Source organism: Rattus norvegicus, chromosome 20, assembly GCF_021556685.1.
Source record: "Rattus norvegicus strain SHRSP/BbbUtx chromosome 20, alternate assembly SHRSP_T2T, whole genome shotgun sequence".
NCBI lineage: Eukaryota > Metazoa > Chordata > Mammalia > Rodentia > Muridae > Rattus > Rattus norvegicus.
Window position 1 is genome coordinate 21,917,021 of NC_141553.1, and position 13,997 is coordinate 21,931,017.

Consider the following 13,997-nt stretch of genomic DNA (forward strand, 5'->3'; position numbering starts at 1 on the left):
AGCACTTAAAGAGCAAGTGTTCCCAGCTCCCGGCGCAGCTCCACGCCTGAAGAGGCTGCAGAGGGCACGCCATGCTCATTAACACTGCTCCAATGTGGATCTCTTCCTGAAAGGGATCACCTTGCTTCACTCGGGACAATGGAGACGAAGGCAGCAACCACCTCAGTCCTTCCACCTCCTTTTGCTTGCAAATGAAGAAGACACCAATGAGCCCTAACATAGTCCATGTTCTAGAAACTTTTGGAAAGTCCCCCAGGGCATCTTGAGAAAACCTTGACCTCCTGCCAGACCTGATTATGCCTACGTGGGTTCGAGCATGGGAGAAAATCCAGACTCTGTCTAGTTACCCCAAATAACCTGAGATTGGTAGGGCAGGGCTTCCAGTTCAGGGGACTCAGGATTCATCAGCTCTCCCTTCGTAATTGACAAGTGAAATGCACATTTAGCTTCCCCGATGACTTGTATAAGCTGAGAAAAAAAATGTCATCGCTTTCTGAATAGCTGTCTGTCAGTGCCCTACACTTACTAATCTAAAGTGCCAAGGAACAAAGGAACTTTAAGAAAAAAATCACGAAGACCCACTGTGTCCATTTGACCAGGATGTCACACACAGCACCTAGAAAGAATACTTCCTGTCAGAGGCCCACCCACGGCCTTCACAGCAGACTTGAGTGTGTGCTTGGGGTGGGGGTGGTGGGATGCTATTGCCTGGGAAGCCAGGAACACTCTGCCCTCCACACCCATGAGCCCTTCCTCACAGCATCCTGGCTTGCTGGCCTGAGGTTTTCAAATCTGGGGTGGGGGTGGGGGCTAATAAGGAGACATAACTCTGTGGTATAATTGCTCCTTCCAGATACCTCATCTGTTCTGTGCCTCAGGGTTATTGCAGGGTGAAAAGGAGAGGCAGGGCAGTTCTACCAATACGGGAGAAGAGGAAGGGAGCCGTTGAAGAAGCAGAAATGAGGAGGCTTAAAAATCTTTACTGCTGATGAGTACAATTTGCTCTAAGGACCTAACACTACTCCTCATGCACTTGTGCCCTAACGGGCTCTAAGCGCTTGTCTTCTGTGAGGTAACACTCTGCACTTCCTCCCTTTCCACCAGTTTCCATCTGAGCTCCCTTCCCAAGCTGAACAGGCGGTAACGGAAAATGGCAACTTTTGACCCCCATCAGCTGATCGGGCTTTGATTTGGCACTGCCCGAGCAGTGGATCTAAAGGCTCTGGTTCAACTGGAGCAGCCCTCACCCTCTAACCCACTCATAACATCACCAGGGAACGGCCCATGGGGGCATCTTCTAACCCAATGGACGTCTCCAAAAAAGGGGAAGTCACATCCATGTTAACTTTGTAGTTCCTTACTGTTAGGCTGCTGGGTACCTGCGTTCTTTTGCATTGGCTCCTTCCCCCGAGGCAGAGACAGAGGGAGCTAGCCTTATGTCTCAGGAAGTCAAGCCAATCAACAGTGACCTCCACAGGTCACAGGTCAAAGGGTCAGAGACACTCTATAGGCTAAGACCTCGCACATCTTCTTTCAGTAAGGTTTTTAGGCTGCTCCACCTGGAGACCTTAGAGGGCCTGGTTTTCAATAAGATGCTGGTTTAGTTTTTTTGGTAATTTGGCATAGGCTAAGGTCTTCTGGGAAGGGGGAGGGGTGTCATTCAAGGAACTGCCTCCATGAGATTGGCCTGCGAGCAAGGGTGTGGTGCAGTTTCTTCGTTAGTGAATGATGATGAAGGACCCAGACTGCTGTGGGCGGGGCCAGCTGTAGGTAGGTGGTCCTTGGTGTTATTGGAAAATAGGCTATGTCAGCCAGGAGAGTGAGCTAGTGCGCAGCGCTCCTCCATGGCCTTTGCTTCCATTCCTGCCTGCCTCCAGGTTCCTGCCTCCAGGTTCCTGCCTCCAGGTTCCTGCCTCCAGGTTCCTGCCTCCAGGTTCCTGCCTCCAGGTTCTCTTAATGATGGATGGTAAGGTGTAATAGGAAATAACCCTCTCCTCCCCACATTGCTTCCTGGTCATGGTGTTTATCACAGCAGTAGAAAAGAAACTGAGACACAACCTTCAGCCAGGTCTCTCAGCAGAAGACCTGTAGCAGCAGAGCGTGCTGGGTGGAGTTGGTCTCGGATTGGCTGTCCAACATTTTTATCAGTGATTCGGGCCATCTGAAATTCAAAGCCCAGATAATCTAGATTCTAGGACCCAGCCTAGAACCTGTGAGTGGGACCCAGGAGTATTTCACTTTATGAAATTGCCAACAGCACATTTACCATCTGGAAATCAAAACAAAATGGAAGCAGAATTCAGGCAAAGAAAGATCAACGTTGTGGTTCACAGCTCACGGTAAAAATCAGAATTATTTCTCAAGGAAAGTAGTACGGTTACTGGTTATTCCCTTCACCCCTCAAGAGTGGTAAGACCGAAATGAGGAGGTGGGTGGAGAACTGCAATAGTCTCCAAGACATGTCTTCCCTGGGAGGGAAGGAAGCACAGCTCAGGACATCGTGTATGCAAATCTGTGAAAAACGGCAGGGACACGGCACAGTCACCACATTACAGAGGGGCCTGCAGGGTGAGGCTGCCACCACAGAGTCTTACTGACATGTTTACCCCTCAAGAGTGACCCAAGCCAAGGGTTAAAAATTCAGGAAAGGGGCTGGGAAGAGGGCTCAGAGGGTATGAGGAACTGACTTAGATTGCAAGAACCCATGTCAAAAAGGCCAGGTGTCAGGCGCTGGATCCAAGCCATGAAGAACGTGTACTTCCCTGGAAGAGGAGCCAAGTTCAGCTCACCTACATTGCGCAACTCAAAACTGCCTGTGACTCCAGCTACAGGGGAATCCAACGTCTCTGGTCTCTATAGGCATCTGCAGTCATGAGCGTGTGCATACACGCACGTGCATACACAAATATTATTAAAAATAAAACAAATTTTAGGAAAAAAACACCCAGCCAGGTATGGTGACTCATGCTAAAAGTCCCACTGAAGAGAGAGAGACAAGAGGATACTTGGGGTTCATTGGCCGGCCAGCCTACACTAATCAGCAAACGCCAGGCTAGTGAGAGATCCTGCCTCAAAACAAGGTGGTTGGGGCCAGAGAGATGGTTTATCAATTGAGTGTACTTACTACTCTCCAAGAGGACCCAGGTTCAAGTACCAGCACCTACTTGGTGGCTCACAACCATTTATAACTCCAGTGACAGGACGTTTGATGCCTTCTTCTTGTCCTTGTAGGCACTACACACATGGTACATAGATATACACGCAGGTAAAACACACACACATACACACACACACACACACACACACACACACACACACACACACACACGGACAACAAAATTGAAAAACTGAACAGTGGCTAAGGCATGATACCCAAGATTTGACTTATCTCTGGCATATATATTCGATCATCTCTCTCTCTCTCTCTCTCTCTCTCTCTCTCTCTCTCTCTCTCTCTCCCACACACACAGGAACATGAATGCTCATATTGGGGGACTCAAACAGTGGGGAAGCTTGATGGACACTTGAAATGAGTTGAAAAAATGACACCAGGCCTTGGAAGCACATACTTTCATAAATCATAAATCATAAAACATATTTATTTTCTTCTCTAGTCTCAAAGCCCCAAAGAGCTGTTTATCCAAAATGGCCCACAATGCTTTGAGTCCCCAAGAAGAAGCATAAGGCTCTAACTTTTGACGGCGGAAGATGAACTTGCTTCCAAAAGACCTGCACCACTCCGTTTTCTGGAATATTTTCACTGAGATTTCTTTTAATGCTGAAGATCATGGGTGAACGTGTCTCTCTCTTAATCTTCAAAACACATATGACATCACTGATTGTGAAACCTCTGGTTTCATCCAATAGCAACCAATCCGGGCAAGAGCCCTAAAACGACAATTTCATTAACCCAGATGCTGGTCTAAAGCTCACTGTCTGATATTTAAGCTGAAAAAAAAAATGCCAGATGTGGGTACATTCACTGTCTATATATTTGATCACCACCTCGAACTCCCACCCAAGCCCTCCGCCCAGCACAAATGAGTGCTCACCATAAATGTAAATATTGCTTAATGTAAGGGCTGTCGGCCACATCGATGAGGCATGCTGGAAGGGTTAAAACATCACAGGTTTATTTAAAGCATGCCCAGCTCACTTGGGTCTTGTAAAAACCAAAACCAACTTCTGATGGCCCTCTTCCTTCAAAACGTACAGAATGGCTTTATTGAGAAGCCATGAGACCTGTCACTTATAATCACACCAAGGGTCATCCTGGAGACCTTTCATCATGCAATTCCCAAGTCACTGAAATATCATCATAAAAATCACCCATAAAAAAAATGCCACGAAGATGTCCCAACCAGACATAAATACTGCTAATGCAGAGAACGAAGCAGAATAAATTAGCCCATGAAGGAAGCTAATTTCAGACCCCTATCAAAGTGTCACCCAGTAACACTGCTAAAAAAAAAAAATTAAATTAAATTAAATAAAATAAGAAGTACCTTACCCAGAAACAGTTGAAGTCAGCAGATGGATTTTGACAGGACCTGCATAATTAAAGTTTCCATTACAGACCTCCTGTTCTGAAACCCGTTTTGTCAGCCAATGCAAAAGAATGTTTTTCTTGGCTCAGGAACAGAAAATCCAAATAGTCCCAGAGAAGCTCCCTGTCTGCCCGGACACCTTAAAACCGTGGCTTTCAAAGAACAAACCTTTCCCTTAGAGATGGATCTTGACATTTTGTCATTGTCATGTTAATTGGCTGATTCCAACACCAGTCACCTTTGGGGGAGGCTGGCATAAAACTTTTTCTGAAAGAGCAGAGACATGCTAATAAACCTGACCTTGGCAGGTGAGACACCAGTAACTTAAAAACCCAAGATCAAAATGCTTCCTATTTCCACCGAGAACGAAGGGCTAAGCAGCCCTCTTTCTTGAACACTTCCTTTCTCGGGCCTAAGACTAGAACTTGAACACTTCCTAGGATAAGTGGAGAGGATTGCTGGATACATTTCCATCTGTAGATAATCTGAAACTTTGTATCAATTAACGGTCTTACTGGTCTTCAGAAAAACGTCACACTAAAGTGATTTGTGGACTACCCCTTGGTACACAGCTCCAGAAAACTGACTTCTGTACAATCGATCCCACGGAAGGGAGCTGGGGACCAATACAGAATGCAGTGCCCTTACTGCGGGGGGGTGGGGTGGGGTTAAAGATGCAACTCCCCAGCTAATCTCCCCGCCTACAAAAAAAAAGCAAACAACATTCTTGCAGTGGGATTTTGATCTCTAGGCCTGAAGGTAAGGTGAGGAACTGCCAAATCTGACTCATCCCTGGGTCTGGATGTGACCCTGGCAGAGCCCAGAGAGGGAGAGACTGGTTTCTATAGTTCCCAACCATAAGATCCTGTCTAACCAACTATTGGACAAGAGATACTTTTGGCAAATAGACCAGCTTGGTTCAAATTACTATCTAGCCTCTATCTTTCGTTTTATTTAAAAGAAACCAATGGAGAGATTGTGAAGAATTAACTAGAAAGCTGGTCTGTATAGGGAGAGTAGCATTTCTAACTGCTTGAACACAGGAATGTTGGCTGCATTGCAGTCTCCTGTTGGTCTGAAGCCCTCTGAGTATTTGTCTGGAGGACTCACTAACACGTTCTCTTGCCTTACTACTTGCAAGGATCTAGTACAGGCAAGCTTACCGTATGCCTCTTTGGTTAGAAATCAGACTGCGTTGGGCCGCTAGTGTTGTGAAATAATGTCTTGACTTGGAAGGAAACGGAATCTGTGTGTGCCTGATATGTAAGGAATTAGATAATGGGCTCCTTTCCTAGAACTAAGAAATTAGTAAAATCGAGATTGAATTAAGTGGCTTCAGAGGCTCGCCTTGGGAGCCATGTTAGGTCTCTGTAAAATCCAACCAAGGGGCCTCACATAGTTCCAAGATGGCTGAGACTTCTTAGAGCTGAGGCTACTTTGTAGCACTTTGGCCACTGGTTGAGATGAGGAGAGCAGCAACAGAGGAGGCAGGAGGGAATGAGAATACCCAACCCTTTGAGCAGAAGGCAGTCCAGGAACAGTAGGTGTGAGAATGGTGATCTTACTTCTTCCTTTCTACCCTGAAGTTTGCAAATCCCCCATGAGAACAATGTCTACCCAGAGCCAGGAAGGAAAGGACATCCTGAGTATCAGTGTTGAGGGAGCACCACCGAGAGGAATCAGTATAAACAAACCCTACTGAAATAACTGTTAACTTCCATTAGTTCCCGATTGCTTTCCTAGAGCCTTTAGCTCATGTGTTCTGTGCCGTCACATTTACACAGCCGGTAATCTTTGTTAAAATGATGTCTGTCTGTCTGTCTGTCTGTCCATCTGTCTGTCTCCCTGTCTGTCTCTCTGTCGGTCTGCATGAGTGCAGGTGTCAGAGAGAGCATTGGACGTCCTGGAGGTGGCAGCTCCACCTGGGTGCTGGGAACTGAACTCCTGTCTTCTGCAAAAGCTGTACGAAGTCCTGACTGCTGAGCCATCTCTCCGACTCCTCTCAGACTTCTTCGAGTCATTTCCCCCCCTATGTATTAAAACCTTCATGTCCATTTATGATTGTTCACATCAAACAATATTCACGTTCCTTGCATTGGTCATCTATCTTCCCTCAGTTCGATTCTCAGGCCCAGACGCAGACACCAAGAACCTCAGAATTTGGGAAAAATACAGAAACCCATTAAGGCAGAACTCTTGCTGGCAGGGAGACTATAAACGCCATGCTGGAGTGAGAGCAGTCTAACTGATATGGAAACAGAAATCTAGAAACCATCCTTAGTTCTGGTTTGCCAGGTTACTAGAAGAAACCAGTAGTTCTTAAGAGTTAGTTCAGTTTTTAAAAGACTATGCCACTATACCCAGGCACATGCGTGTGCCTAACACATGTGTGCATGGCTGTCAAACGCATGTAAAGTCAGGTGGGACAACTGTAGGTACAGTCCTGTTCTAAAGCTAAGGCTATTCCTTTAGGTGACCAAGAACACAAAGGTGAGAGTCACATTGTAACTAGGAGGAACTACAGGAAGTCTATGAACTACAGGAGGAACTACAGGAAGTCTAGCCCTGGCATCCAGTCTCCCAATCTAGGAGTCTCGCCCCTGCGTCCATTAAAGTGCCAAGATGGCCAACCACAGTGATAGGTGCTGTAATAGTCACGTTCCTGCTCCCTTTGCTTACCAACCAGGCATTTCGGTATCCTAGACATGGCTTCCTCCCCAACTCCACACTCTTCTAAATTTTGCTAACTGAAAAGCAAGGTCCTCTCAGGCCACTTAAGCCAAACCCCGGTCATTTACCATGGAGTAACCAAGGAAGGTCTAACCCTCCCGATGGCAGCATGATGCACTTGTGAGAGGCAGCTGGGACTGACGGTTGGGAGCTAATGAAGATGGAAAAAATAAATAAAGCCCTGAGAACCTTCTCAGCGGATTGGCTGAAGAGATGACGGACGTGTTATGACAACCGTGGGTTTTGTCTTTCTTTATATAATGTGTATGATTTCCCTGAAGAGGACACTCCTTGAAGGCAGTGAAGAGCAGAGGGCCTGGCATGCAGATTTCTCTTAAGACATGTGCTCACTGGAGGAACCCACAGACAGACATGACAGCTATTATGCATGTGTGTGAGCATCTCTTGGTCAGTGGTCAGGCTTCTGTTTGTAGAAGGAAGGACAGTGTCACTGGCTGAGCCCTGCTGGCTTCCCCCACTAATTTTAGCACAGTGTGAGGGGGTTAGCAAGATCAAGACAGAACAATAGACTGAGAAAGAAGGTGTTTCTCTGGCTGGCCCAGCCTCTGACTCACGCATGACCAAGGACAAATCATTTAACCTGCCCTGGCCTTGTTTGTACTGTATGCAAAATAGTAGTAGAACAATACAAGCTTCCACCCTCCCTCCGAGCAGTATTCTGAGAACTGGGGAGATGCTATCTTGCAAGTGATTAGAGCTAAGAACTGGGCTCCCAGCACAGAAGTGGTGTTGTTCACAGGCTCAGCGACAGCTGCTGTTTTCCAGCATGAAAGGTGATATTGTGTGGCCCTGTTGGCAAGGAGAGGGAGCCGTCGTTACGTGTTGACACTGTGATACAACATGCAGGAACGAGGGCTCCTCTAAAGATGAATGGTCCTGATTCCATTCATTGGACTTCTTCTCCCTCAAACCTTTCTTATTCCTCCCTAATGGACAGGTGATTCCCATCTCACTCCACCCTCTTTCTTTCCAACTTTCCCCAGCTGCCAGCACATCTGGAGAAAAAGAAAACTGGTCCAAGACATGGTTTGGGGGTTTGTTTGTTTATTTTCTCCAAATTGAATCATGGAAGCCTGGAGTTTGCCGCTCTATTTAAGGAGTCAGCCGGTTCACTTAACTGCTTCTGAGGGTTGAATGCATACCTCGGGGTTTAGAAGGATAAACCAAAGCGGAGACTGAATAGACCTATGCTGGCTGGGTGTGGGGGAACAGTTAGGGAACAGCAAGAGAGAACAAAAATGTCAGCTCCCCAGAGAAGACGTGGTTGGTGGGACAGGTACAGAGATAAAGAAATAAAAACAAACTTCTGCTTTTGCAGAGCTCATAAGCAGGCCAATAAACGCCATCAACTGCTCGCTAAGGATGAGGCAATGGCGCCCATTTATGCCTTGCTTCACCAGGGAGAACAGAGGAGAGAATGTGTAATTCTGAGAACGTGGATTTGGGAAGAGATTTTCACCACAGGGAACACCTAAGCCCGGGGAGGGTGAGTTTCACAGGGGTGAGAACAGAGAAGAGCTTATAATGTTGGTTCCTTCTCCTGCCTGGACAGAAGTACTCAGCAGCGGCCGATTAAGGAAGGAATGGTTTACTCTGGCCCATAGCTCTAAGGTGTAGCTCACTGGGATGAGGAACACATGGTGGCCGGGGCTGGAGGCAGCGGGTCACATCGTCTCCACTGTCAGGAAGCTGAGGGACTTGAACAGTGGCGCTGAGCTGGCTCCTTCTCTTCGTGCTGTGCTCAACCCTGACCTGTGGGACGGTGTTCCCCATGTTTAGGGTGGGTCCCCCTAATCTAGAAAATCCCTCTGGGACATGCCCAGAGATTTGTCTCTCCAGGGACTCCATCCCATCAATCACCACTGCATACCTAGTGAAATCTGAACAGCGGGAGCCATTGGTGATCAGAGCACAGGAGCCTGAGGCACTGTGGAGGCATCCGAGGGAAACACGGAAAGACTCATTGAAGGCTTGCGGGAGACTGAGGCTTCCTAGGATGATAGACACAACCTTGGGTTGCCGGGAAACACAATCTATTCTTTGGGATCTGAGGGGTGAGTGGAATAAATCTGACAAGCCTCCTCACCTTAAGATGCACACGGTGAGAGCCTGGACCAGCTTCCATCAGTGGCTATAATGGAATGAGGGAGAAGGGGCGGAGCCAAGTCAACCATATCTACTGCTGAGAATCTCAATTCGGAAAGTGGGAAGTGAGCCCACCCCACTAAGAGGACTGTAGATGAACTACCCTACCACTCTTAGGCTACAAGCCCAGTCCTTCTGGAACTCTCCAGCAGCAGGATCTATGGCTTATCTTAGAACTGAATTTCGAGGGATGTTTTTAATGCATATATGTATTTGAATACATGTATACACTCATTCCTAAATATGACCCCTTTAGTCTCTATAATGTTACTTATACGTAACATTATAATGTATGTTTTTCAGGTCTGACCGTGTGTCACTGGACAAACAGTTGGAGTGTTCTTCCCTGGGGAGGGCTATCCTGAGTTGTGGATTTTAACAACAGAATCATAACTTCCTCCACAGCGAAAACTACTTCTTTTTTCAGACTGAGTTGTCATAAAGAAACTGTGATTACGGAGATGCTGGGGACCCAGACAGAAATGAAGAGAGATATAGGGGGAAAGATGGATCAAACAAAGATAGGAGAGGAAAGGAGGGGGAATGGAGGGGAACGGAGGTGAGGAGAGGAGGGGAGGGGAGGTGGGAATCACAAAGAACACACAGTAATCATGGCCCCTCATTCTGGGCCTTCCCCAGTTCCAAGGCTTAGAAAGAAGAGCCCTGTTGAAGCTATGTCTGGTTCTTCCTCCCAGCCCCATGCTCCCACAAATAAGACTCAGACTCAAAATATATTTACAAATTCCTTGGCCATCTAGCTAGGCTCTTCTTTGACTAGAATCATAACTTAAGATAACCCATTTATTTTCATCTACAGTCTACCACGTGGCTGGTTACCTGTGTCCAGGTACCATGAGTCCGTCTCCTCACATCTTCCTGGGCCGATCTCCCCAAGCCTGGCTCTATCCAAGAATTCTTTCTCTTCCTGGATGCTCCACCTTCTACTTCCTCCCTAAACCTTAGGCTTTTTAATTGACAGGCGATGCACCCATACAATACATACGATATTCTCTCTACAATCCCCTCCGAAAACATCATTACAATCCCTCTCACCTAGAATCGGCAAGGACGCCAGTTTTTGTGCTGTGTATAAACTGTCTTGGAAATAGATAGTACTGTACAACCCATTGGTTTCATAAGGTTTCCAGGTTCATTGACTCTTTCAATCCCCAACTGGGTTTATGATGTTCCTGCTGAAAATAAAAATAATAAAACCCCTTGGTTCCTGGAGTCTGTAATTCAACAGAGGAGAGAAACAGCAGCAAACACTTCAACATTTCCAAGACTTAGCTTCTGACTGTGCTGTGACGGTGTAGTGTAAATCCCATGAGAGAACCAGGCTTTGTCCCATCAGTTGTCGTGGATTTGAGAGGGTGGGCAGGAATTTTCCAAGCAAAAAGTTGAGGAAAGCATTTTCTAGACAGAGCCAAAGCTGTGGGAAGGCTTCTGATGGGGTTTCGAGCATGATGGCGATCACAAAGACAGATGTTGTCCTTTGACCCTAAAGAGCAGAGAGGAGAAGAGAACAAAGCGAGCCTTCCCTCTATCAGAGCAAGGGTCCAGAGCATGGGAAGGACAGCACCTTTGAGCGACAGATATCAGTCATAAGATGCCCCTTCCTGTGCCCAGATCATCTTTGCCTGCTGGGATGGATCTTATCGAAATGGCTTACAGTAAGAACAAAGCAGCCTCGTAGAATGATACATTTGGGAAAAGAGGGTTTGGTTTCTCTTGCTTGCTTTGTATTTTCTCTTTATTGGCAGGAAATTCTGACGTGGATTCAGCTTCAAACCCATGGGAAAAAAATCAGGATAAGGTCAGAGTAACTCTATCCACCTTCTAAGAAACTGACTGTGGAGTTAGGCTGACCTCACACAGTAGGTTCCCATGTCTCCTTAGTTCTGGAAATAAAATTTAAGTTTCCAAAGCCCTCCTTCTGGAAATAAACCAGATACAAGTAAATAGTGGTCCTCACATGTTTGTAGGGAAGGGGCATCAGTTCTGTGCACTGAACTCTGTCTCTTCCTATAAGATACAGGTCAAAGGTTATCTTTCCTGTGGAATACAGCATCTGCCCTCCTCAGCCACCGTATGTATGTCCCAGAATGATCTCTTTCCTTAGGCAGCCACAACACGTCTTAAGTTCATTTATCCTAATGAAATGTTTCTTTTTCCTGATGTTTATCATAAATGGAAAGAAACAAGGAAGGTAAACACGTTATTTACAATGTAGCTAAACCAGGTGTGGCCGCAAAGGCAAAGGCTCGTCTGTCATCCAGGCACTTAGAAGGCTGAGCAGGAAGCTGATTCATCCAAGTCCATGTCTAAAAAGTTGCTACAGTAAAACAAAGTATAAAATAATAAACTAAAGTGTAGCTGAACAGATGGGTCTGTGAGTATCTATAGACTACAGTACTACTCTTATCTGGACCTCATTACGATTTTTTTTTTTGAAATAAGAATTCATATCAGGTTTATCATCTTCCTTCCTCTCTAAAGGCAAGGATGGCAGGGCTGGGCAGAGTCCTTTGTTCTTATAGCAGACATGCCAGAGTCTAGATTCAAATGCGATCAAATATGAGGTACTGGGCCAGCACTGTAGCTTAGTCGGTTTAGTGCGTGCCTGGTAAACACAAGGTCCTGGGTTCGGGCCCCAGCACTGCATAAATCCAGGTGTGGTGCCAGACACCTGTAATTCCAGACCTGGGTGAATGGAGGCAGGAGGAATAGAAAGTTAAGGGCGGCTTTGGCTATACAGCAAGTTCAAGGCCACCCTGGATTAGATGAGACTTGACACGAAACCACACAAACAATGCAGACGTGTATAAAGGAGTGTCAGTCCCCACTTTTCTTCTCATAACTATTCACCATGGAGCCCAGGGATGTCATTTGAGGCCATCGGTCCATAGGGAGGTCCTAATCTATAGAGGGGCTGTAACCAACTGGGCTCTCAACCTGCTGCTGTCAAAGAGGACTCCTAATCTCCCTTTTCACATGCATAAGCAGGCAGACACTGCTTGTCCGTGAGTTTGTTCCTAGGCAGCCTGGCCTTAGAAGGTGCTCGGTTTGTATTTTAAAGACTCCAGTGTAAAGGTCAGGCACCACAAGAGGAAGCCGGCCAGCGGCTGCTGCAGGTAACGGAGCATGCAAAACGCTCTGGGTACCACAGAGACAAGTTCCATCTCTGACCGTGTGTGTCCATGGCGCAGTGTGGAAAGAGCCTTCTCTCGTTTTGACTTCTCTATTTATTTTAGAAAGCAGCCATGGAGATAAGGACTATTCTTCTAGAAATAATATTGCTGTTGGCAGTAGTTTTATCGGCAAAAGTTGAGCTTTTTTGCTTCAGAAAAAAGAGTCAGGTGTCGATTCTCAGAACAACCTCAACGACTACAGGGAAGATCAGAACGGACCTGAGAGGAGAGGTGGGGCTTGAAAGCCCTGGAAATCCCCAGCTGCTGATTCCAATTTGGAGACTTGGCTGATCCGAGAGTTAGGACAATGCATTTGTAAGCCATCGTGACATCTCTCGACTGCTATAGAGACTGTTTTCCGTTTGTCAACCCACCCAATCTACAATCCTGTAGATAACATGGGAAGAATAGTGGTAACGAAATATGGCTAAAATTACACTCATTTATCATTATTCTCCAGGAACTGCATACATGGATTCAGAAACATTTTTTTCCTTTAGGGTCGTGGAGCTGGCTCAGTGGATAAAGCGCTTGATGCCTATGCCTGAGAACCCTGTCACCTACAGAAAGCTTGGCATCTCCCTGGCCACCTGTAACCACAGCTCAGGGGGTGGAGACCAGTGGATTCCAAAGGCTCAGTGCCCAGCCAGACTCACGAAATGGTGACACCACCCCCACCAGGCTCAGTGACACCCTGCCCCAAAATAATAATCCAGGAAACCATAGCTCATACCGCGGTACCAACCGCTGGATTCTGTGGGCACGTAGGTGGGCACACATACACGCCTATGTGCAAACTCGTGCATACAACACACATGTAAACACATGAATAAACATGTGTTTCTTCGATGTCAGAACAACACTATTATTTCAATTTAATGAAAGTGAAAACAAAAGGTGGTTCAGGAAGGCTTCCTGGGAAGTTAGGAAGCTGCAAGGCTGCAGCTTCCTCAAAGCAAGGCAAAACCGCTAAACTAAACGTAGCTCTGGCTGCAGGACCCAGCCCTGACACTTGTAGGTGACACCAAAAGGACTCGGTGAGCCTCGACCCTTGCTTACTGTCACACCGTTCACAGGGGCCAGCTTATGGAAACAACCTAGATGTCCAACAAATGAAGACTGGATGCAAATATGGCCAACGGGGTCTGAGGAAAAGCCTGAGGTAGGAAAGTGCAATTCTGCAGGCGCAAGGGCCTGTGTCTGAGAGTTGGCACCCATGGAAAATGTCCAGGGCAGTATCCACCTCGCCTAGAAGGAAGTTGAGTGTTTTGAAGAGGCTCTTTGGCTGTCAGACTATTAGAACAATGGGCTCAGGGACCTACTCTCAGAAACTCTTCAATCAGGATAGAGACGTAGCCTTGCA